General features: G+C 38.4%; 1 long non-coding RNA gene across 3 annotated transcripts; it reads left to right on the top strand.

The window, feature by feature from the left end:
* Positions 1 to 1,327: 1,327 nt before the first annotated feature.
* LOC134297544 (uncharacterized) lies at positions 1,328 to 25,061 on the top strand. 3 transcript variants are annotated; one of them, XR_010004322.1, is made up of 6 exons: positions 1,328 to 2,173; positions 3,172 to 3,213; positions 20,025 to 20,156; positions 20,413 to 20,504; positions 23,716 to 23,749; positions 24,543 to 25,061. It is a non-coding gene; the product is annotated as an uncharacterized LOC134297544 (long non-coding RNA). The 3 variants fall into 3 exon arrangements; XR_010004324.1 differs by lacking the exon at positions 3,172 to 3,213; XR_010004323.1 differs by lacking the exon at positions 20,413 to 20,504.
* Positions 25,062 to 26,384: the final 1,323 nt, after the last annotated feature.

The raw sequence follows: 26,384 nt of genomic DNA, 5'->3' as shown, positions 1-26,384 counted from the left end.
GAAGAGGTAAAGCAGGGTCTAAATAACAACAACAACAACAACAACAACAACAACAACAACAACAACAACAACAACAACAACAACAGGTGCAGCCAGGTTCCATCACAATTCTAACCTGGTGATGATTAGTTTCTCTTCTTTTGTATTGTCACTAGCTGTGCCCTGCCACGTGTTGCTGTGCCCAATTGGAATTATACTGAATAGCCTCGCTGTTTCAAAGTCTGGCCGCTTTCTATATAGGGGCCTCCTTCGTTGGGCTGATTGAATGGGACAGAGTGGCCTGATGGTTTCCAAACCTGAGGGTGTTCCATCTAGGGGAAATCTTGGTTGGCCAGCTTGAAGAGCAGTGAATAGTCTCGGTGCAGCAGGTATGAATGTTGGAATTAGTTACCTTGATTAGCATTGAATGGTCTTGCAGCTCCTAAGCCTGGCTGCTTCCTGCCTGAGGGAATCCTTTGTTGGGAGGTGTTAGCTGGGCTTGATGTTTTCCTGTCTGGAATTCCCCTGTCTTCTGAGTGTTATTTATTGTCCCAATTTTAGAGATTCTATTTTTCTGTATTCTTATTAGACCACAGTAATTATTACATATTACATGTATATTCTTATATTATTCTTATATTATCTGCTTAGAACAGGAGGGAGGAAATCTGTGGCCCCCAAAAGTGGCGAAGGCCAGTGGGGGGGGGGGAGGAAAGCTGTGGTCCCCAAAAGCTCCCTTCCCTCCCTCGAAGTTTTGTGTGGTTCGCAGTTTGTGAGGGGATGTTGCTCTCCTATGCCATCCCATTTCCCCTGGTGAGGACCGTGAGGGCCGCCATTTCCCACACACCTTGCTCCTGAAGTGTGACGTCCCCTCTTTAGGTGCAGCGGTTTCCCTGCTGTTGTTCCGTCTTCAGCGGCGGGGAGGGGGGGAAGCTGTGGAGCCCAAAAGCGGCAAGAAGAGGAGGAGAGCCAGGAGAGGCACCTGGGAGGCTTGAGCCCATGTTGTTGAGGGCCGCTGGGCGAGTGAATAGCGCGCGTTGTGTCGGGGATGGTGGGCAAAATGGTGGGGGTGGCACTGGGGAAAGGGTACCGCGTGGGAGCAAGCATAGAGGGGAGGGGTGGGGGTTGTTCTGTCCATGCAAGGGGTCTGTTTTGGCACAGGTGCACATGGAGCGTGCTGGTTTTTGGGGGTTTTTTAGGCCCCATGGAGATTCGTGATATGTATTTTTGTTGTATGAACCTAGAGGCGTGGATGAGGGGTTGTGCTGCCAAATTTCGAGTTTGTGGGGCATTTAGTTGTGTTGTTTTGTCTGAGGCCGCAATTCCATTACATATATATATATATATATATATATATATATATATATAGACATTTTTGCAGCGGCTCCTTGGTATCAACTCGAGTTTGACTTCAGTTCCACTGGGGATACCAATTTCTGTGAATGCCCAAGTCCCATTTTATACGTATAATGTCAAAGTGAAATGGTGCCCCTTATATAAAATGGCTAAATTATGTTTTGTTTTGGGAATTTTTATGGATGTGTTTATTATAATATTTTGAATTCTGGGGTGCAGAATCTATGAATGTAATTGCTTTTATAGTTCTCAAAATGTTGCTTCAAGGAATGATAGAGAAGGAGGACAATACAGTTTAAGTTCTTGTTTGTGTCTCATTCTGCTTCCTTAGTGACCTCTGGTTGATGCTGAGGTGACAATGAGGTGGATATGTAGAGTGTGTTTTTCAACACTAGGTCATAGCTTGGAGCATTTTGAGCAGGGATGAATAACTGTACTGATTTTAGGACTTGTGCTGCAAGCTTCTGGAACAATGAGAAAAAGTACATTTCCTACCACTGTTGCACAGTGTTATTCCTTATGCATACTGCAAATGGTTACTCTGGCTCAGCTTCAAGTAAGTTTCATGTTATACAATTATGGCACTATGATTCCACTTTAACTGCCATGGAAACACCTTATGGAATTCTGGAATTTCTAGTTTGGTTCTTCACTGGAGTGAGTGCTCTATCTTATTATTCTAAATGCCCTTCCCTAAACTGCCAATACCAGGATGAAACCATGGCAGTTAATGTGGATTCGTAGCTATAGTATGAAAGGACTCCAGCAACAGGAGCAATTAAGGGCGCTCAATAATGTCTGGTGATATATGTGTTCGGAGTGCATCAACATTTTAAAGGTCATCCTAGCATTAAATAATATATGATGTAAGGGTTGATAATATAGGGGCTGGGTAGTATTTTTCATGATATCAAAAATACTTACCAGTAACTTTTAGGGACACATTTCTATATGTAATATTCACACCTACCCTTTCTGCAGTATTGGATGTTTTTTGTACTCCTCGTACAGGGCCTAGCATAGTATGGAAAGTAGTATAGCATATCTCTGGAAAATCATTTTGATTTAGAGTCTTAACAGATATCTCACCAACTTAATACATATACAGGCCAAAGCACTATTTCAACCTTAGGAGTCATCTTAGCAGCTCACTGACATAGAGGGGCAGAGCAAAGGGACTTTAGTTGCTTCATCAACTAAGCTGTTTTTATACAGTGCAAAATATATGTCTCTTATGTTGACAGGCCACTTTCCTTTGAAGAGTGTTCATGTTTTCTTTTTAAAAAAAAAACACAAGTGTCACTTACAAAATGTCTCTAGTTATGGATTAAAATGGCTTGGAACACATTTTAAAAATCTTATGTTGCATCCATTGTCAACAGTGAAGAAAGAAACATTTGACCCACTTCATTACTTTAAAATACTGTATTTGGACAAGATAAGATTTGAATCTAGGACTCCATAGGACAGATTCAACCCTGGAATCTTTGGGCTTTCTCATGTGGGGATATAGTGAGTTTCACACTGTAGCATATCCAATTACATTTTTTGTGTTATTGGTTTCCGAATTAATTTCCTCACGCTGAGTAGTGATCATTTTGTCTTGGGGCTTGACTATATGGTCCAAAAAACCTGTACTCAGCATGAATGCACTGCTCATGACACACAGTGATTTTCACTGAGTATTTGGCGGGATTATTTGTTTTAAAATGTATTGTATTTTTGTTTATTATGTTTTAATTGTATTTTTAACCCAGACACACAATATTATTATTTTTATTTTATTTTTTTATTTTTTTATTTTTTTAAATTTTGTATTTGCTTTGTTTTACATAGATCAAAGTGTGTGATCTGCCTTGAGTCCCCATGGGGAGAAAGGTAGGGTATAAATATAGTTTAAAAAATTCCCAGTTTTTGCGGGCTCTAAACTGACTTTACCCGGCTTTATACAAAGCCAGGGGATCCTCCACAATTTACTTGAATCTCCAGAGTACCCTGTGGCTTTGAGGTAGTTTAGGCACCTGGATCAAGTTTAATTTGGACAGATTCCACATCTAGATGAACACCACACTCCTACCACCCTTTCCCTGTGCTCAACAGCCAGGGGCAGCTGAACCCATATGCGAAGTATGCAAATGCGGAAGGCGCCGATCCCCTGGGGCCGCTATTAAGGTGCCCAGTTCAGTGACTAGGGGGAGAGAGAGAGAGGCGGGCAGGAAGTCGGAGGCAGCAATATCCAACCCCAAAGAGACCAGGCAAAGAGATTTATACAGAAGGGAAAGATTGGCCTCAATTTCAAAAACTACAGGAAGCAGAGCAAGAAAGAGACAGAGAAGAGGGAGGCAAGGAAGGAAGAAAAGGAAGCCGAGCATTAGTTCTAGGGGTTGGGGATATGTTTGTTCTGGATTGTCTTTAAAGGGGAAGGTGAGAAGCAGAAGGGAAGGACTCTTGAAGTCTCCAAAGGAAAGAAGGGGAGTCATGGCTGAGCCTGGGCTTCCAGAGTTCGAAGGGAAGAGAAGGGAGGCGAGGCGAGGCGGGGCCCAGTGAGGGGTGCCTCCTTGGTCCATGTGCCAGGTAGCTTTGACAACTCCTCCTGGAGCAGCAGTGTATCGCCAGGCTATCCGGACGCCTATCCCAGCCTCGCCACGCAATAGGTAGGAGTAGAGCCCTCGCCTCCAACGCCTCCGTGGTTCACAACACAAGTGCCTCCTGCCTCCTTCCTTCCTTGCTTCCTTCCTTTTCTCCCTTCCTTCCTTCTTTTCTCCCTTCCTTTCTTCCTTCCTTTCTCCCTTCCTTCCCTCTTTCTTGATTCCTTTGCTCTTTTTCCCCTTCCCTCTTTACCCCTGCCTTTCTTTCCCCTTTTCATTTTCCTGTTGACTCCTTTCTTTCCTCCCTCTCCTCTCTCTCCCCTTCCTTTGTGTTGTTTAAGGCTTCCAGGGCCAGAATCACTGGCTAGCTGTGACTTTTCCAGACTCTATGGCCATGTTCCAGAAGCATTCTTTCCTCAAGTTTTGTCTGCATCTGTGGCAGGCATTTTCAGAGGTCTATTGGAAACTAGGCAATTGGGGTTTAGATATCTGTGAAGCCACTGAAATCCACAAACATGTGGACAATGTCAACAGAAAGGAAGAAACCATGATAATGAACAAAATCTGAATATTAAAAAAAATCTAAAATCGGGACAGTAAAAAAAGAACAACACTCAGAAGACAAGAAACAATCAGGGCCAGGTAACACCTCCAAACAAAGGATTCCCCCAGACAGAAAGCAACCAGACCTTTAAGCTGAAAGGCTTTTCCATGCAAATCAAGGTAGCCAATTGAAACATTCACACCTGCCTCAAACAGACAACAGTTCTTTCTTCCAAGCTGGACATTATTCCACAGAGCTAGAAGCCCCACTTGCCTAGTTTCCAACAGATCTCACAACCTGTGTGGCTGGTTCTACACTGAGTATATAATACACTGCATTACACAAAAGGCTAGAATGAGCCCAAGTTTCCTCTCTTGAACCTGAACAGCTATTCAATGCTAATCAATTTGATTAATTGCAACATTCACACCTGCCTCCAACAGACAAGAGTTCTTTCTCCTTATCTAGACCTTCCACAGATATATAAACCCAACTTGCCTAGTTTCCAACAGTCCTCACAAACTCTGAGATGTGAGCAAAACATCAGGAGAGAATGCTTCTGGAACATGGCCATACAGCCCAGAAAACTCACACCCACCCAGTGATTCCGGCCATGAAAACCTTCGAGCAATGTTTCCATAGCATTGATACACATGGCGGTTAAAGTGCGTTCCTTCTACACTACAGTGTAGCTGCTCCTGAAGCTGCCAAAAGAAATAGCAAAGTGTGGCCACTCCAGCCTACTAGGGTTCCAAGCTGGCCCTTGCCCTTTGGCCTCCGCTCCCAGGGAAAGGCGCCCATTTGCCTGGGCCGCTTCCTTGGAAAGAGCCCGTCCATCTCTGTACAGCTCAGCCCATGGCCTCCTTCGCGCCTCCCTCCTCTTCCTCTTTCCTCCTCCATCTCCTCCCTTGGCTTCGCAAAAGCACTGCTCCTCCTCCTGCTCCTGTTGACGACACTCGGCAGGGAGGAAACTCTTCCCTCCGGTAAAAGCCTGGGACTTTGGGGAAATGTGGAGCGCATTGCTAAACAACAACTCCCCCCGGGTTTCCCTAAGCCAGGCCTCCCTATTATCCAACAGATCCGGTTATCTGACACTTGGCCTACTCGTTTAAGTCGGACAACCGGAACTCTACTGTACTTCCATCCTTGGAGGGTCTTCTGCCCTGTTGGAGATGCAGACTGCCTGTGTGGATATAACACCGCTGCTGTCTTCAATATCAATCTCAAATACACATACAGTAGAGTCTCACTTAGCCAATATAAACGGGCCGGCAGAACGTTGGATAAACTAATATGTTGAATAATAAGGAGGGATTAAGGAAAAGCCTATTAAACATCAAATTAGGTTATGATTTTTTAAATTAAGCACCAAAACATCATGTTATACAACAAATTTGACAGAAAAAGTAGTTCAATACGCAGTAATGCTATGTAGTAATGACTGTATTTATGAATTTAGCACCTATCTTCCTTTACCCAGCCTTCTGTCACTGCCTCCATGTTTTCTCCTTCTATTTTCCAGTTATCAATAGGTGTAGTTGCCATGATCTTGATTTTCTTGATGTTTAACTGCAACCCAGCTTTTGCAATTTCTTCTTTCACCCTGGTGCTAAGGCTCCTCAACTCTTCCTCAGTTTCGGCCATCAGAGTGGTATCATCTGCATACCTAAGGTTGTTAATGTTTCTTCCAGCAATTTTTAACTCTGGCCTTGGATTCGTCAAGCCACATGATGTGTTCTGTGTACAAGTTGAATAGGTAGGGTGAAAGGTAGGGTGAAAGTGTGCAGCCCTGCCGTACTCCTTTCCCAATCTTGAACCAGTCTGTTGTTCCATGATCTGTTCTTACTTGGTCTTTATATAGATTTCTCAGGAGACAGACAAGGTGACTTGGTATCCCCATGCCACCAAGAACATGCCACAGTTTATTATGATCCACACAGTCGAAGGCTTTAGAATAGTTAATAAAGCAGAAGTAGATGTTTTTCTGAAACTCCCTGGCTTCCTCCATTATCCAGTAGATATTGGCAATTTGGTCTCTTTTTCCTCTGCCTTTTCTAATCCCAGCTTGGACATCTGGCAACTCTCACTCCATGTATTGCTGGAGTCTTCCTTGCAGGATCTTGAGCATTATGTTACTGGCATGGGAAATAAGTGCCACTGTACGGAAGTTTGAGCATTCTTTAGTGTTTCCCTTTTTTGGTATGGGGATATAAATTGATTTTTTCCAATCTGATGGCCATTCTTGGGTTTTCCATATTTGCTGGCATATGGCATGCATCACCTTGACAACATATCTTTCAAGATTTTAAACAGCTCAGCTGGGATACCGTCATCTCCTGCTGCCTTGTTATTAGCAATGCTTCTTAAGGCCCATTCAACCTCACTCCTCAGGATATCTGGTTCTAGTTCACTAACCACACCATCAAAGCTATCCTCTAAATTATTATCCTTCCTATACAGATCTTCTATATATTTTTGCCATCTTTTCTTGATCTCTTCATCTTCTGTTAGGTCCCTGCCATCTTTGTTTTTGATCATGCCCATTTTTGCCTGAAATTTACCTCCGATGTTTCTGATTTTCTGGAAGAGGTCTCTTGTCCTTCCTATTCTGTTGTCTTCTTCCACTTCCATGCATTGCTTGTTTAAAAATAGTTCCTTGTATCTCCTGGCTAACCTCTGGAATTGTGCATTTAATTAGATGTTTGGCTTCAGTAGCCATTTAACCTTGGAAAAAGGAGGCAGAAAATCTTTTAAAAGAAAGTAGCTTCCTTCTCTTGTGTCTTTTCCTGCTCTTTTCCCAATGGCTTCTCTGTGTTTGCAAGCCTCATGGCTCTTCTGAAGCAACTTTCCTTTTTACTTTGCCTCAGTACTTAGATTACTGCAATACTCAATACTAATACACTTGGGAAAATACAGTACTATAGGTCATTGAACTCTGATAGAAAACACACCTAAATATTAAGATGACACAATTTGTAACAATAGTCAAACCACAAAAGGAGATAATCCAGAGATAATCTAACTCCCTTAATGTTACATTTATGATGCAACTTAACTTTGCTATTATTACAAAAAGAGTTAATTACAAATAATTGTATATTTGTAATTGGCTCCTGTGTAACTATATTCTGATTTGAACTACATTGATCTAAGGGGAATATAGGTATTAATTTTAAAACTAAAGCAAAAGTTTGCTGTATGTATGTGGAAAATGATGACACGCAAATGACAATATAGAGTTCATACCAGTGGAACAGAAAGGAAGATTTTGATACAGCATCAATGTGGCCTGGAACTTAAGATAGGAACTGCAGTTGACTTCGAAGCCTCAGATATCTCCCCATTGACAGTAACATCCTTTGAGACCTTTCTAAAAATGACAGGATTCAATTTCCAGATATAGATAGTAGTATCTTTACAAGGGATGAATCCTATCAAGGTGGGCTAGGGTATTGTCATGCTTGTCACCTTTGAAGTCTGAGAGCTTCTTGAGAAGTGGACACCAATGGAAATGTTATTTGTAAGGTGTTTAATTTTATTTTAAAAATTAGGCGAGATTAAATGAAACTTATAGTATTTCCTTATAAGAGAATGAAACCTGTCAAATGAATGGGATTTGGACAATGTAATACTTGATTTTTTAGTTTTAAAGAACTCAGGTTCTCTGCTGATGTCCCAAGAGTGTTTCGGGCTGCTGGAGTTGAAATACAAGGGAGGATATATAGTGTTGTCTTGCCTTGAGTGAGAATGCCTTAACATCCTAATTTATAGAATAAACCTGAACCAGTTTCTAAGCAATGTGTTGAATTCAGAGGTTGATCTAAATCAGGAGTGGGAATTGCATGGGCCTCCAGATGTTGCTGATTTGCAACTCACAACTTTCCACAACACTGACTATGGTATCTGGGAATTATCCGTATGATATCTGGAAGTCTGCACAATTCTGAGCCACCAATTTTCCTTTGACTCATTGGGCCTACTTTAGCTGGCACTAACAATTGGGTTTATTTGTTTATAGAGCCCTCCCACTGAAAGTAAAGAAACTGAAATTAGATGTGCCTAACCTACATTCCTTTGATTCCAGGGGTGGTTGTTTGAGTATGATGAATCAAGCTTTTTCTTGTCACTTTACCTATCATTTTTCCAAATAATTTCCCAGTGTCCTGTGTTGTTCCAATTTCACCATGAGATATCAGGTATTATGGAAGATAAACTGAGACTTTGCATCAGAGAAAAGCTTTACAATCCTTTCAAAGGATTAGCTCATAATGACACACTATAGCAATTCTCCCTCTTTACTCTTAAATAGTCTCACTGAAATAAATGGGATTACTTGTGACTAGTTAGCATCTAAGCAAACAAATCACTCCTTAAAGCTTTTTGACAACACTGCTCTGATATTCATTTTTGAAAATTGATGCAGATCTAGAAGACCTTGCTGGAAACTGATTGTCTAAGTTCTAGTAAGCATATTGGAAAAAAAGAGTAACAATGCAGGTGCTTAAATGTTCATTATCATGATAAAAATCTGTTGCTATGTTTCAGGTAAAGGGAATATATAGTTGCTCTTCCAAATTAAAATCTTTATTAAAATTGCCCAGATTGCCCAGAATATACCAAGCTGAAATATGGTTATTTCCTTTCCCTTCCTTTTTTTACATCTGTAAATCTATGAGAAAACTTATTTATTTGAATGAAATGTTTTAGAACATTTGTTGCTCTACTTTAGAAATAAATGAATATTTCCTACAGAAGGAAGACTACCTGAAGTTTCTATAGATGTCAGACAGGATTTGCTTTTCACTTTTGTTGAGGGAGGGGGACCAGCTATTCTTTGTAAAATATTCCCACACATCCCTAAGTTTATTTCTCAAAGCTGGGCCACAAAGGATATGACCTCTTTACTCCTAGTAACCTTTCATGCTCCTGAATGGCCTTGGACATTGGTGCCAGTCAACACAGCTTGATTTGCTATGGTAAGAATAAGATTATATCTAACAGCCTATGTCATTTCCAGGTTCAATAGGCACAGATTTAAACCTAGTCCTCCCTTTGACCCTTTGGATTCTCTTGAACTATTGCACTTTCTTTGACAATATTTGTGAATGAATGAATTCATGACGATTCAAGGTTATTTTAATGATAATAGCCCTGCCGCTGACAAAGGGAAAAGGAGAGGGCTAGTAGTTACTGGCACTAGTGCTTTTTCACCACAGCCGACTTCCTTTTTGACAGATTGACTGTGGAGTGAATTCCTGTTTATGGTCAAAGGCTGAAAGCTGTTGTATGTCTGCAGCAGCACTGCTGCTACTGATCTGTGAACATGACATGCCTGATAATATTGCATTGCCATGGCAACAACAAACATAGGGCAAAATTCTATTAGCTAGAGTGACTCAGTGAGTCAAACCGATAATGTGATGGGTCTGGCCAGATACCCAAGAAAGAATGATGTGGAAGTTGTGATGAATTAACTTTGGGCTTGTTACATCTTTCTTTCTTTTTCTTTTTTTAAATACAAATTGCATGTATTAAGACTTTCCCCAAATTCCAGTTATTAAGACCTCATATTTTTCATGTTTATTCAGTCATTCTATTTCTGTAAAATGCTTAGGTACCCACTAGACACAGGGGCACGTGACACAGTGAGAGACATAGAAGGATATTCAGTTTGTTTTTTGAAAGGAAGGAAGGAAGGAAGGAAGGAAGGAAGGAAGGAAGGAAGGAAGGAAGGAAGGAAGGAAGGAAGGAAGGAAGGATTCTATTCCAGATTGAGCATCTCTTATCTGGAATTCCAAAATCCAAAATACTCCAAATTCCAAGTTTGGGTGGAAGAAATAGTCACACCTTTGCTTTCCGATGGTTCAACAAAACAAACTTTATTTCAGGCATACCATTATTACAACTATTGCATGAAATTACTTTCATGTGTGTAGAAAGGAATTTCATGTTGGGTCCCGACTTCAAGATATTCTGTTATGTATGCATATGCCAAGGCAGATACTATTTCCAAATCTAAAAAAGGATCCAAAACACTTCTACTCCCAACCATTTGGGATAAGAAATACTCAGTCTGTATTTTAAATGTTTAATTTTTTTTCCTCAGATGATGAGCCTCAGATATTTATTCTTCAACATTAATTGTTCAGGCTTTAGTTTATTTATTTATGTATTTATTTATTGCATTTCTATATCGCTTTTCTCACCACTAGTGGGACTCAAAGTAGTGTACAGCATAATAAATGACAAAAATTCAATGTCTCATATACATATATAGACAATACATTACATATCTTAAGACAATAACATATAACTGTAAATTAAAATCATTAAAAACTATACAGGAGATTTTCCTGCTTCTTGCAGGGGGTTGGACTGGATGGTCCGTGAGGTCTCTTCCAACTCTATGATTCTATAATTCTATGATTCTACAAAATGCCACCCATGATTTTTGATGGCTCATATAGTCTTCAATGATCGATCTCATAGACAGCACAATAATAATGAAAGTTTGTGATGGGGTCCAGAGCCACCAAAGCTGTCCAAGTCAGGTAGTAAGGAAATGATAGAAAAGCTTCAGAGAGCAGTTTAGTTAATCCAGGCAAGTAGTTTGTGATGTTGCAGGTGCCAGGTGGCAAAGAGGCGGTGCCCTTGAAGTGGCCACACAGGATGATGGAGGCACAGATGTTGCTGGTGCCAGTTGGCTCTCTGCTCAGATGTAGCTGATGCTGGGTGATGAGAAGGCAGGGCCCTTAGAGGGCAGGCATCGAGGCAGTGGGGGGCCGAGGAGGGTCCCCACGCAGATGGTGCTGGTGCCGGGCAGCTCCCAGCTCAGGTCCTGTTTGGTGCCATTAGCACTTAACTCTTAACTACAGAAATACGCATGATTTATAAGCAAAAAGTCTACTTAAATACAGTTGTTTTTGAGTAAACCTGTAAAGGATTTCACTATTACACTTGCATGAATATTATGTTTGCCCCATGAAACCTGTCTGGTGGATGGAAACATAGGATCCAACTACCAATTAGTAGGCTTGGACCTTAATCAGTACGAAAATGATTTGTAATATTTGGTGGGCCGTTTTATATAATCTCTGATAAAAGAATGGGGAGAAGGGAGCCAAAAAGTCTGGCAAAACAGATTAAGGGAGCAGAATTTTATCCAGTTCCTAGATAGGAAGGGGTTAAAGCTGCAATATAACAGGCAGGCATCTGCCATGTCTTTTCTCCTTCCCCGGCAGCAGCAGTGTGCTTTCTGGAAATTTTCCAAGGCTCCTTCTCCAGAGAGGGCTCTGCTGAGAACTCACTTTCCCAGCAGCACTTGTATAGGGCAGCACTGAAAAGTCTCCTCTCACAGCATGATGGGAGTTGAAGTTTTTCTCTCTGTTTTCAGCCAATAAAAAGCCTGTTTGTGTCAATGCTCTGAATGGCTCAGAATGGACACAACCGGCTAATACAATTCCCAAAACCCTCTCTTGTGGTTTGCCTTATTTAAAAAAAATGTTATGGTTAAAACTTAACATAATTCTAAAAAATCAGAAGATTGGTGAATTTTCTTGAATCTTGGCAGGCCTGAAGTTGTAAATGGGGTCTAAAACTGGGGTAGGTTTCATGCAGATAGGCCTTAAATTGACAGAGGATTTAGCCTTTAAATTTTCACATTGTAGCCAATGGGCCGAATCTTTGATGAATGAAAATGGCATCACCCCTCCCCTTTTCAGTAACTTCCTGGTAAACAGAGTAAGATGTCAGCTGACAATATACCCCAAAACGGGATGCCTTGTGGCCAAATTGCATACCTCCACCAACTAGTATGCAAATAGCAAATAGACTTAGAGATTACATATCTTTTTCTGTTAACAGGCTTATTTTTGGAATAATAGTCACTGCTTCTGATTACTTTTATGTAGCTATGGTCCTGTCTAAGAAATGTACATTATTTTTAATAAGTTTAAGATTTAACAAGCTTTCACAATGTTTTGATGTTAGCAGGTTAATTTTCTCTTGACAATGTAATGCTGAAACATTAGCACTGACATTAATATTTCCAAGTTCTCAAGCTATTTAAAACATGTGAGGCAGTGCTGCCTCTTGGATGCTCAGCCGAGTGTCAGTCTGCCTGCCAGAAAACATATGATTAGCAGTGCCCTACATTCATAGAGGGGTATACACATAAGGCTCCTTTTATGTCAACAGAAACCTACACACATTCAATTCTTTGCTAATTTTGTTCTTAAAGAACGAAACTAATTTTAACCACTTTCTTCCTGGTATTCACAGTTTGGGACTTAATCTGTGCAAATATGCACACAACATTTTGGTCCAGAAAGCAGCATTTTCTACTGCTGGAAACAACAAGTGTTGCTTCATGCACAAAAACATTGTTTTCTGCAAAAAAAAAAAAAATCACGAACAAATTTTGTGCGGAATCAGTCTCAACTTGAAAATATTCTGATCAATTTAGGATTGTCCCTGCACTCAAGAAAAAAGATTTTAAAATATTTCTGAATATTCTTTCCATTTTATATGCTCATAATCCTCTTTAATGATTATGATCATGTATTGGTCAATAATGCCATACAAGTTCATGTTTAGCAAACAGGGCAAATCCCAGTACTGAGAGCCCAAGTGTCTTTAATGCTCCATAGAGCAATGGAGACAACTTAAAAATTGAATTGAGCACCATGTTTAAAAATTCTTTGCCATGTATACAATTCCAACTGTATAAAATGCATGATTATTGCAATAAAATGGTTTACAATTTTATTAAGCAGGCTGAAAGAGTTTTGAAATACTATTCTAACACATTAAAGGGTGAAGAGGGTTTTTTTATGCAGCCTTTACATGGAACCCATAACATTTAAAGGTACTCCAGCCATTTGTGTAACACTCTGAATGTACAGGAAAAAAATACCCTTCTATAATTTTATTAACTTATTTCTCAGTGCTACCTGAACTTTCAGTAGTTTCCATAGACTCTTGCTTTCCTTCCTATGCTTTTCTCAGGATGTTATGCATTAATGCAGCACTGCTTTTCAGCTTTGTCAAAATGTTACAGATAATTTTTAAAGGAAAAAAACTATATTGAATACAAATAGAATTTAGTGTGGGAGGTAATTTTAAATATTTGATGATATAATTAAGTTCCAATAATGGTCTTTTATTTCCACATTAAAAATTCATGAGGACTTTTATCCTCTTCATCTTTATTAGACACTCTTTTCATTGTAATTATTTGTTCTATATTTTCATAAACATCTCATGTTAGCAGTATGAAGCAGCAAAAATCCAATTAATTGTAAAGGCTTGAACATATGGTTCTACTATTCATATAAAAGAGAAAGTACTATGTGTGTGTGGAGGGAGTATCTGTTATTACTTGAATCTGTGGATGTGGAGGAAGTATCTGTGGTACATACAGGAAATGCATCAAAAAGAAATTTTTCCAGCCTAAACCACCAAACCCCTATTTGTATTGCTAACCATTTTTAGGGCCTCATAGCCCTAACCTTGGAATAAATATGCAGACTCATTGAAGCCATCCCATAATATTGGATGGCCACCTCCTGTTTGAAGGAAAATAATTTTCTCACTTCCCACTGAACAAAGGCTATCCAGGAAAAGGAAGTTTTCTATTCTCTTGTCCTTCTAAACCTCCTGTGTTCTTTCCAAAATACCTACTCTATATACTCATGAAAAAATCTAGACATTTTAATCAAAAAGCAATCCCAAAAACCTTGGTTGACTTATTCACGAGTCAAAGCCAGTATTATAACTTATTCACGAGTCAAAGCCAGTATTATAACTTAACTCTTATTTTAAAAGAAATCACCCCTTCTTTGAGAAGAGTAGCAGTACGCAAGAACTCAGTCTACCCCGGAAGCACTTGAAAGAAATATATGTAGACCTTTCTTTTAACCAAAAAATACAGTGACTTTCTGATTGAAAAAAAGAAAATTAGTAAATTAATCAATGAAAATAATTTTTAATAATTTTATGGTTTAACAAGCTTTCTCAATATTTGGATGTTAAAATCTTCATGGTTCTATGAGACAGTGCAAGGCCCTTAAAAGCTTTGAAAGCAAGAGGGGGAACTTCAGATACCTCATAAATTCACTATCCCGCTAAATGAGAATGAAAATCTTTTTCTTGCCATTCATTGAAAAAAATGGTGTTAAAAATTTCTTTTCAAAAATATATATCTGTATTGACTCAAATCTAATGCACCATCAAATCTAATGTGAAGCTCAATTTTGAAAACCCTGAAACCAAAAAAAAAAAAGTATTTGCTGGCAAATGTAATGTGCAGTGGCAAAAAGTGCACTGTTTGTAATTTGGCCAAAAAAGGTGTGTATTACTGTTACTGCCTGGTTATAATTCCTTATTTTAAAACAATAGTGTTAGAGCACCAAAGCTTTCAGCAATGGAAAAGAAAACCTTGGGTGCATCTACCCTGTAGAATTAAGCCACTTTAACTGCCTAGCTCAATGTTGTGAAGTTATAAGGGCTGTAGTTTCAGATCATGGGAGTTCTCAAATAATGCTGATGCCTCACCAAATTCCAATTTCCAGCATTGCATAGCATTGAGCCATGACAATTAAATTAGAGATTAAGCTCCTCAAATAGGAGCTCCAGGTGCTCATGAAGAAGTTTCCTCTTTTGCTTTGGTTCAGCACAAAGATTACATTACATGAATTAATGTGCACCCAAATTTTGGGAAGGCAATTTAACCAAAAAAGGTGAGCATTAGATTTGAGTTAATGCAGTAGTAAATTCCAACATGTGTTGCTATTTTTGGTTTACAATGTTCCAGAGAGTATAACAGACACTTTAAAAAAAACACAAACCACAAAAGTAAGATTTAGTTAGACTATCATCACAGTGAGCCGGAATTTCAAAACTTGCCTCCATTTTATTACCTCGCTTAATTTGCTCCTTTTACAAAGGTAGACATTATGAAAAATTGGTGTGTTTCACTGCATGTGTATCCCTGAACTCATCATTATGCAGCATCTTAGTTAATGCACAGTATTTCATATTCCAGGGACAGGATATATCATTGTTCTTTTGATGTTATATCATATTGGCTTTATGTAGGGAATGGTTATTTCAACTGTAAAATGTAAATTTGTCTTATGGTGTTCTTGTGCCTATCTGAATGTTAAATATGCATTATATAAATGTCATATAAAATTCACAATTGCTCATAACAAATGATTGGCTTTGTGGGAAAGTGAATACCTGAAACTTCTCAAACTATGTATGTGTGTGTATATACTCACACATAGTAAGGAGCTAAAAATAAATAATGCATAAAGAAATAATATGAATAAAGAATTAAAAGCAAACCAAGGTGTTTTTTTTTCATTATTATTTTATGACGTACATCTATCTTTTTAGAAGGGAATCACTCCAACAAAACAAGAGAAAGCCCAAAACCATCTGTCAGCATCTTGCTTGTTTGCTCTTTGCTGAAGGACATGATAGAAACAAATAAATATTTGTTGACTTACAAGGCAGATCGTTCTTGGGAAATATTTCATGAAATCCTGCTGCTTCAGAGTGAATGAATCTCTAGAGAGGAGCTGTGACTGCTGAGTACACTACATGTTGTGCCTGCAGAAGTTTCCCAGTTCAATCCCCAGCATCTCCAGATAGGTTTGGTCAAAACATCTCTCTGAAACCCTAGAGAGCTTAATCCATGCAAAATTAGGTGGACCAATTATTTGACTTGGTTTAAAGCAATTTCCTAAGCCTCTAGTACCAGCTATTTATTGCTGGGCTGGAAAGCCATTTGGGAAATTCCCCTGCAGAAGGCCCTGTGGAATTGCAATAAAATAGGAAACAAATGGAAATTGCAAATAGGTTATGATGAAAAATAAGATGGCTTCTTTCTAATATACTATCTTATTTCTAATAATCTATCTTATTTCTCATGAGCTATATTGATTAGAAATATTGAAGTGTGGCCTTCCCTCCCCCCCCAAAAAAAAATTGAATAGGCAAACAAAAATAAGACACTATACTGTTTCTTTATTTTATTTATTTATTCAGTTGTTGGAGATAACAGTAAACAATGGTATAAAAGTTTGATTGGATGAATAACATTTTTGATTTAATAATTGATTTAGAATGGCATTTTAGGTATTTTTACACAATTTTTGAAAATTGATTTATTCCTCTCATAATCCTGCCTTTCTCCAAAAGCCAGGGATCAAGGAGACTCAAAACAAGAATCAAACAGTTACAGTACAAAACACAATGGACAATATTTAAACCGAGAATTAAAAAGAGTTCATTACAATACAACCAAATTAAAAGAAATACAACATCACAGCTATAGAACACAATTTAGGAAAGGACCCTTCCTAGCATTCAGACCATTGACAAATCCCTGATGTGATTTTTTTTTTCATACTAGACAGTAAATAGATTCCAAGCAGATGCTGTAAAGCATCAAGTGTGGATTTTCTGTAAGAACACTATAATTCTGCTTCATTCCAAAAGTTAATTTTTATTTTTAATGATTATAAGATGTAGTCTCTCCCACCCCTATCTAAAACCATTATATTTAAGAGGGAGAAGAAATGGAACAAACTGTATATATAAAAAAAACCTAAAGGTTTACTGGTGATAACTTGGGCCATAGAACATCAAACAGGCTATTTATTTTCTGTTCCATGAGGGTGCAGCATGTCATTCAATATTGCCTCCATTCATTGTTTCCAGACTTGTGATCCCATGATGGGAAGCATGAACACCCAACTGGAATAAGCAACTAATTTACTTGGGATGTCGGGTCTAAAGACTATGGTCTTTTGGCCATTGAACTGTGACTCAGGCCTGACATTAGGGTTTAGGTCTGGGTTTAGTTCTTCTCTGGCCTATGCTACTGTTACTTCTGATATAGATGATCCTTCCTTGTTCAGGTTATATTCCAAGCTGTTATCCAGGGTGGTAGTTATTACTATTCACATCATTCAGAGTCAGATCTGTGATCACCAGTGCTCAATGATTAAAACAGTGTATTTCATAGGCCTACGGGCATATCACCCATTCACTCCATAGCTCACTCCCTTTCATAAACATTGTAATGTTATATTTATTTATGAAGATGTTCACCAGAAGAGAAAATCAAGATCTGTTGTTGCTGTTGTTGTTGTTGTTGTTGTTTTCTTTTTTTATCTCTTGATTGACCGCTCTGCTATTCAATCCTAACTCCTGATCCCTTAGGAACAACAAACAGATTACACATTTGGGACATTTTACTTTCATCCATTGTGAGAATTGCACCTTTTGTCTATTCTGTCTGTGGTTTCTCTTTTTAACTTCATAACAAAATTCATTCTATTATCAAATGAGTTCTAAGTTTACCAAAAGTACATCACCAGACATCAAGTAGGGCTGCTCCTGTAAGTAAACACTGCTGCTATGGCTATGTCAGAAGCATCACAAGCCTTGAGATTTATGGATTTTATTATATCAGTCACATTAAATTTAAGTTGCTTGGAGCATTCAAATAATAAATACCAAACAAGCTAACAAATAATAAAATGTTTGGGAATAAAATGTTCATGCTCACCACATCGAACATAAATATTTTTTTTAAACACTTTTCCAAACTCTGTTTTTAAAATGTTTTCACACAATTCTTTTAAGAGCACATAAATATTATAATCCAATCAAAGAAAGGCTTAAAAGCACTGCTTTGAACAGTAAATGGTTTATTAAAGGGGTTTACAAGGTAAGGGGACCACGTATACCTTGTACACACACACACACACACACACACACACACCTTTTTAAATGTAGTTTTCAAGGCAATGGTGTCACCCTGAGACAGAGCCAGCCCTAGGTATTTTTCAAGTGTAGGCGAACAGAATTTTGGCAAACCCCCCCCCCCCCAACCAATCACTGAAAAATAAAAGTGTTGGATAAGCAAAAATGTTGGATAATAAGGAGGGATTAAGAAAAAAACTTATTAAACATCAAATTACATTAAGATTTTAAGCACCAAAAACATCATGTTTTACAAGAAATCAACAGAAAAAGCAGTCTTGACTGCGCCCCCGTATGTTTTGCGCCCAAAGCGACCACTTAATTCGCCTCATTGTTGGACCGGCCCTGCCCTGAGATTCTTCTTTCTTGCCCTGATGAATGAAAAAGTGAGTCCCAAGATATGGGAACCTTATTTGAATAATATTTGGAATGAGCACCTTAAGACATGATTTCAAAGATGTAATGCTATCTACCTATTCTTCCTCTATATGTTTGGTAAATTTAAAATAATTTATTCCACTGGTATTCCCAGAGGCAGTCTTAAGCTAATGCTATGATTGTTTTTCTCAATTCCTCTTGTTAAAATGGTATTATGTTGGATACTTTCCAGTCTTCCTCATGAAAAAAATAGAAGCCCCTTGTCATTAGGAAGTGGCTTCAGTGTTGCTTCCTGTTTTGAACGGAAGAAACATTTTAGTTATTCAATTATTAAATTCAGTTACAATTCTCCCACCATGTTCTGACATTAAAATTCAGAATAGGGAGATATTTACTTTTGGCAGAAGAGATGTAGTTGTGCAATACAACTTTGCAGAAGAAATATCTGCCTTTTAAAACATGCACCCAAATGCAATTTTTTTTGTTTCTTTTCCTTTCTCTGCTTCAAAACCCAATTTAAAAGGTTTTAAATCCTATTAAATGTAATATACTTGAAGGAAAGTACAACTTTGCCATAGGAGTTTCATTGTTTTTCACTAAGGTGCTACTTTCACTGATAATACTTCCCCAAAGCACATTTTCAGGTATAGTGGTTAAAGATTATTTCAGAGAATACTATATACTTTCATGCAGTACTATAATTTTACTTTTGCTCAGCATACGAGATGGGTGTTGAGAGGGCTGAAGTAAATCCCAAGGCACTTTGTGATTATAGCTCTTATTAGCCAGAAAAGTCTTACTGGCACTTATAAATATCCTCTTTTTGCCACCTATTGAAACAGATGTTGTAGAAAGCTTGTGTCATGGGAAATCTTTGATACTGGGAAAGCAGATTTTAGCACTAGATGGCAATTATTCGTTGAAAATGTATCCTTCCTCCAATGAAAACCATTATACAGGAAAGATTTCACTCTCTACATTCAGAATACAACAATCACTTCACTCTTGACTATATTCACTAAGATGCCATCCACAGAAATAGACAAATGTGGAAGAGAAAGTGGTCATGATCCACAAAAAAATAAAGATGTCATGAATGAGCTAACATATCTGGGAGGTTTCTTCATCTTGATGTCCCACTATTATTATTATTTTACTTTTGGTGAGAACTAATGGAAACCATTAGTGCATCCCTCTAAACAATCTCAGAAAGATATAGGCTCTAACATGGAAAGACTTCAGATATCTTCAGAGGAAGAAATACAGTGATCACTACATGTCTACTCCTGTGAGCAATGGAAAAAAGTGATTCTACTTCATACTCTCAAAATCTGTATGTGATTTGTAGAGACCCCATAGTTTTGCACATTACTCACATGAACATTTATTTTCTCTTTCAGACTACTGGGCCATTCTTACAATATGAAGCCATATGGGGGCCACTTGAAATTGCTTCCACGTAGTATGTGTTTTGTGTTAACTAGCTCATGATAAACATTTTTGGTAATCACATGGTGCTCTCTGGAGAAAAGGTGGGTATATATTTAAATAAATACTTTGTAGTAAATCACATTCTAAGAGGTTCCCCCCCCCCCCCCCGCCATTTCACTTTACTGTACAGATTGGATTCCCTGTCACATTAGTAACTGGGAAGCTGTCCAGATAGTAATGTGATGGGAAAAGATTTTGTTAGATTTGACAGTCTCAGTGAAAGTTGCCTTCTTGCACCCCTCAAAATGTTTTGTGAGAAGAAATGCTGGCAAAGAAATTCTCTACACTCCTGTCTAGGTACCTTTCAGTGAAGTAATCTCAAAATCAGGACTATGAAATCATTTGTAGTTTGAAGGAAGTTTGCAAGGCATGATGGCTTCATCCATGAGGTAAGTTTCAGTGGTTCCATGTAGCTCCAATTTAGAGTCCCAAAACTTGACAAAATTGCATTTTAAACTACAACTTCCTGCATCTCACAACTAGCATGACCACTTGCTGGAGTCTTTTGGGAGCTTTAATCCAAAGTGAATTTTCCATACTCTGCACAGCACAGATCACATGAGATAACAATGGCAAAATTATGTGCTTTACTATAACTATATAATGAAAACAGAGATACCGTCAGCATGCTTGTACAGAAAACCAAGTTTTGTACAGGGTAAACACTTTAAGAATTAAAATAAATCAGAAGAAGCTTACCTCAGAACTATCTTGTAAACACTGAGTATAGCCATTAGCTAAAATGCTGAGTAGCTTTTGCTAAAGGGAGAAATTCCAACCCAAAGGAGAGCCTATGGAATGGCATATTCAGAATGAAGGCTTGGCATTTCATAGTGTAGGAATATTTGGTATCATATTAAGCAGAATGTAGAGGACTAGTGTAATATGGGCTTATAATAGAAATGGAGGAAATGATTCTGGATGCGCTTGTAAGGTAATAAAGAAAGAAAAATCCTTGCTTTTATCATTTCAGGAAATCAATTTTAGCATAATATAGGAGACAGGCAAAAGAAGTTGGCCTATACTTGATTAGATGAGACCCTAAAAGTTAACTCTTATATGTGAGTGTAAACTAGCATCCATTGCTGAGGTTGGAGATTAGTGGGTGCTCCTTCCCAGAAAGGAATAAAACAGATAAGACTGTCTTTCCATGAAAAGAGAGGAGCAACATCTAAAAGATAGAAGGAAGCAAAAGCTTTAGTATAGAACAAAGGAAGATACAGAGAAGTTAAACAAGGGGTAGCCATTATCTGGTCTACCCTTTGTCATTAATCACTTCATATAAGCTTTAATATCTGCTTCTGACAGAGTAGTTTGAAGTCTTCTCCCTTCCCACATGAGCCTTCCCAAAGCCAAAGATCTTCAGGGAGGCCACTTGTCTCTGCCCCACCATCTTCACAGGCAGAATTGGTGGGAAAGCAGGAGAAAACCTTCTCTGCAGCTGATTCCACCTATTGCAACTGTCATTCCATAGAAGTCCTTCCTTCTTCTCACTTCGGTGAATATTTGCAGCTGTTCTTTTCCAGCAAGGCTTTGGGAATTGATTTTCAACAAGGGAAGAATACTTTATTGTTTAAAATATTTGTTTGAAAATAAGATTTTAAATTGATGTGATTCTGCTGTTCTTTAATACTGTTTTATCCTCAAGTTTGCCTCTTTTAACTCTTTGTGTTCTTATTGCTATTTACTATCCTTTTTTGAGCTGCCTTTTTTTGAATCAGGAAGAAAAGTGGACTAAAAATACAGTGATGTATAGGTGGTTGGATGGCTACTACATTTCAGTGCATGTCATGACATTTTGTTTCAAGTCTTACTTGTAACCAGGGAAGAAAAGACTGGTTGTATGAAAATGCCTTAGCTAAACAAGAATTTATTCCAAACTATTCTTATATATGTTAGAAAGAGAAAGAGTATGTAAGTATGGAAATGAGAAACTTGTGAAATATAGCTTGGAATGCACTGCAAATGATTCATACAGGTATTCAGTCCATAAATTAAAACAAAATCACATACTATGCTTCTCCACATATTACATAATAATTTAGCATTCTAATTATCAATATGAATTGCTTAGAGTAAACTGGTTGCCTTTAATTTATGTACTGCATGCACAATAACATTAACTCACCAGTTTATTCCCAGTTGTACCTCCAATGATAGTTGAGTATTTCACCCAGATTTTAATTGATTTTCATAGTAGCTGGTTGTTAATAGGATAATTTGTCAGTACAATAATAAAACAATTGTTTCTACAGCCCTATGAGTTTCAGTTGATCAGATAACAAAGTTAAGTAGAGTATCATTAATTGAAAGCAGGTGTAGGGTTTTCAGGATGAAAGATACAAATCCCTATGGCCATTTGGAAATCGAGATCAGGGGTCAGTTAAAAATTAGTTAAGCATGATGGACCAACATTGACCTACACAGGTGTTCATGCTTTCTTTTAGAGTATCACTTCCTGTGCTCTTATTTAACTCTGACAAAGCCCATAGGTCAACATGTGTCTTTCAAAGTCTGCATTAAATTAAAAGCCAGTTGAGAACAGTTTAACTCTCAGTCATTTATTTGTAAACCTGGAATAGTAGTACAAACAGTAATAAAAACATCTCAGCTCTTAGCTGACAATATTATGGATATTCATGTTTTCTATAGACTAAATTGAGTTTCTTTTTTTCTTAAAAAAAAAACAGACATATTTAGATTAAAAACATTATGAATGTGCTGTGGTGGTTTAAGTTATGACAATGGAGAGACCGTGGTTAAATTCCCTACCCAGTCATAGAAGCACACTGGGGGTTATTACACAAGTCATACTCTCTCATTCAGAGGATGGCTCCACTGTACAAAAACTGCCGAGAATACCCTATTATAGGTGGATCCAATATATTATGTAAAAGAACCACAGAAATATACATTGCTTCTGATGTGAGAGAATTGGCCATCTGCAAGGATGTTGCCCAGGGGACACCCAGATGTTTAATGTTTTACCATCCTGTGGGAGGTTTCTCTCATGTCCCTGCATGGGGAGCTGGAGCTAACAGATGGGAACTCACCTCGCTCCCTGGATTTGAACTACTGACCTTTTGGTCAGCAGTCCTGCTAGCACAAGTGTTTAACCCATTGCGCCACCAGAGTCTCCTTGTTGTCTAATGATTTGAGCATTTTCTGTCCTCCCCATCACTGGCAGCTTACAGAAAACTCTGAAGGAAATACATTGGCTCTTTCCATATAGAAACATCTAGGGAAGAAAGAGCCAATGTATTTCCTTCCTCATCACACCTCACCCCAATATTTGGACGTTCTTCTTTAAGCAAAATACATGAGCAAATCTTTTGGAGGGGGGAGGGGGCACAAAACTGTTTTTAATAGACTTTCTTCTGTCCAGAGCAACTCTCTGAATGAACCTAGCAATTACTATTTCTCTCTTCTCCTGTAAGAAATCAAAATGTATCAAATTTAAGTATTACTATCTTAAATGTCATTCATTACTAACAATATACTATGTAAATTTGAACAAAAACCTGAAGCTTGAACAGTAATATAACTTTTTCCTTTTTACTGTTTTTGTGTTGCTGCATTGGCACTTTTATGGAATTCAAGATGATTGAAACTTGGGATGACTGGAAATCCTGTGGTATGTTCTTTAAAAACTAATTTCATTAATATTCCTAGTGAAGATTTGACATGGTTTGCAGTGGCTGACACAAAAATGGGTTCAACTTTAAAAGGGCAAAATCAGGGAAGGTCTTCTGGCTGAGAAGTATCGGATGCTAATAGCTGGATTTTAGTGTGAAAGAAGCTCTTTGAAGAGAGTCAACCCATGGAAGTGTATTAGGGACCATATTGCAGACATGTGAAGTAAGATTCTTAGGTAACTTCACAGCATAGATCAGATGCATGAATGCACATCATATTAATCAAATTTTAACATTCTTAAGTGGCTTAAATACTATACAGTTAGGAGATAAAAATAGAAATTCCATTCATGTGTGTCTCCTCAATGATGTTTCCCACTGACTCTAATCGATTTATCCCAATTAAATTTGTATAGTGGGAGAAGGAGCAACTTTTAACTACGACAATAGGTGCAGGTCTCTATATGTTCAAACTAGGGATACAAGTAGCCCATCCTGGATGCACAGGTTTGTAGTTTAAATACACACAGAAATGGTTAGATGTGTGTAAAACTAGAATGAAGCCAATATATAACATTCAGAAGTTCAAAAAGTGTATTTCCAGAAAAAAAAATGACATGTTTGTATAACCAATGCAAAATAGGGATTAAGAAGCTCAGTAATATGAAAGGCAAAATCTCCCTTTGCTTTCATTACCATCAGGCTATTTTTTGTATTTGTGATTCACTACTTGATTCATGTAGTTATATTTCCCCCTTTTTACTTGTTTATCTCCTTCTGTTTGCATTACAGGAAGCATATTCTGAAATTGCACATCTTCCATTAGCCCAACAGGACTAGAACTTGTTAAAATGCCTCCAGTCTTAGCCTTATTTCAAAGATCTCCAATGACATCCATGTGCAGAAGGCCCTGGTGGCATCAGATTACAGTCATTAGCATCTTTCTCAATTCAGTCACATCAGAAATGAAGACACTACCCGGATTCTGAAATGCACAGTAGCTTCAAATTAATGGTATGCTTCACATTTTTGGGAATGCTTTGGTCTTCTTTGCTGATGCGTGGCACTAATTTTCAAGAAGTGTAATTGTTTACTAGTGGGAGTCACAGTTTCTTTTTAAACTTCATTCAATTATGAACGTTCATTCCTTACTTACTGTACAAAGCAGTGCTGTTGTTGTTTTTCCGGCACCACTGACATCTATTCCTTTAAAGTTCATTTGTCATGCAATCTAAGCCTGCTCTTCTTTTCTGTGCATGCAAAAAGAAAGGAAAGTCATCAGGAGAAAAATAAAAGTGCTGTTTGTTTCTACATCAGAGCCTTATAGACATTCATTCACTTCTGAAAGGGGTAATGCTATTTATTTATTTATTTTGCACTGCTAGCATTTCCCACATGATGGCAAGAATGATCACTCCAAGGTTAAAGCAATAGTTGTTATCTCCATGTCAAGTAGGGATGACACCTACAGTAATTAAATCTTACATCATGGTTTCTCCAGTGCTCATTCTGAGGCACAGAAAATGAAGCATGGTAGTCAAGGAGAAAATGGCAGAGCAAAAAGATGGGAAACTGTGAAAATAATAATAATAATAATAATAATAATAATAATAATAATAATAATAATAACAACTTTATTTTTATATCCTGCTCCCATCTCCCCAGAGGGGACACGGGGCGGCTCACATGGGGACAAGCCCAGTTCCAAAATACAATAAAATACAGCATAATTAAACCAATGTAAAACAGGTAAAATAGTATAATCATACAAACCAGCATAAAGTATCAACATAAAATATTAGAACATTAGAGTCTGTACCAAATATACAAACTGTAAGATAAAATTCAGCAGACTCTACAAAAGGAAATTAAGGATCTCATTACAGAGTTCAATCAATAAGAGTGGGGTGTGATAAAGTGCAGTAGTTGTGGCCACTAATAATTAACTGGGACTATTTATTCGAATGCACATCGAAATAACCATGTTTTAAGGTCCTTCCTAAAGATGGACAGTGAGAGTGCCAGTCTGATCTCCCTGGGGAGGGAATTCCAGAGCCGAGGGGCCACCACTGAGAAGGCCCTCTCTCTCGTCCCCACCAATCGCGCCTGAGACGGGGGTGGGAGCGAGAGGAGGGCCTCCCCAGAAGATCTCAAGGCCCGCGTGGGTTCATAGGGGAGGAAGCAGTCACAGAGATAAGCAGGTCCTGAACAGTTTAGGGCTTTATAGGTAATAACCTGCTACTTATTGGTAGCCAGTGGAGCTGCTTATAGAGGGGTATTGACCACTCCCTATAGCCTGCTCCTGTTATCACCGTGGCCGCTGATCCTTGTACCAACTGTAGTTTCCGAACCATCTTCAAAGGCAGCCCCACATAGAGCCCATTGCAGTAATCCAATCTAGAGGTAACTAAGGCGTGGACCACCATGGCCAAGTCAGACTTCACGAGGTACAGTCGCAGCTGGCGCACAAGTTTTAGTGGTGCAAAGGCCCTCCCAGCCACCGCCGACACCTGAGCATCAAGCGTCAGCGCTGAGTCCAGGAGGACCCCAAGACTGTGGACCTACGCTTTCAGGGGGCGTGCAACCCCCTCGAGCACAGGTTGCCACCCTATGCCCCGATTGGCCTTACGACTG

This window comes from Anolis carolinensis, chromosome 3 (genome assembly GCF_035594765.1).
Source record: "Anolis carolinensis isolate JA03-04 chromosome 3, rAnoCar3.1.pri, whole genome shotgun sequence".
In the NCBI taxonomy this organism is placed as follows: domain Eukaryota; kingdom Metazoa; phylum Chordata; class Lepidosauria; order Squamata; family Dactyloidae; genus Anolis; species Anolis carolinensis.
This window is presented reverse-complemented; position numbering and strand designations above follow the sequence as displayed.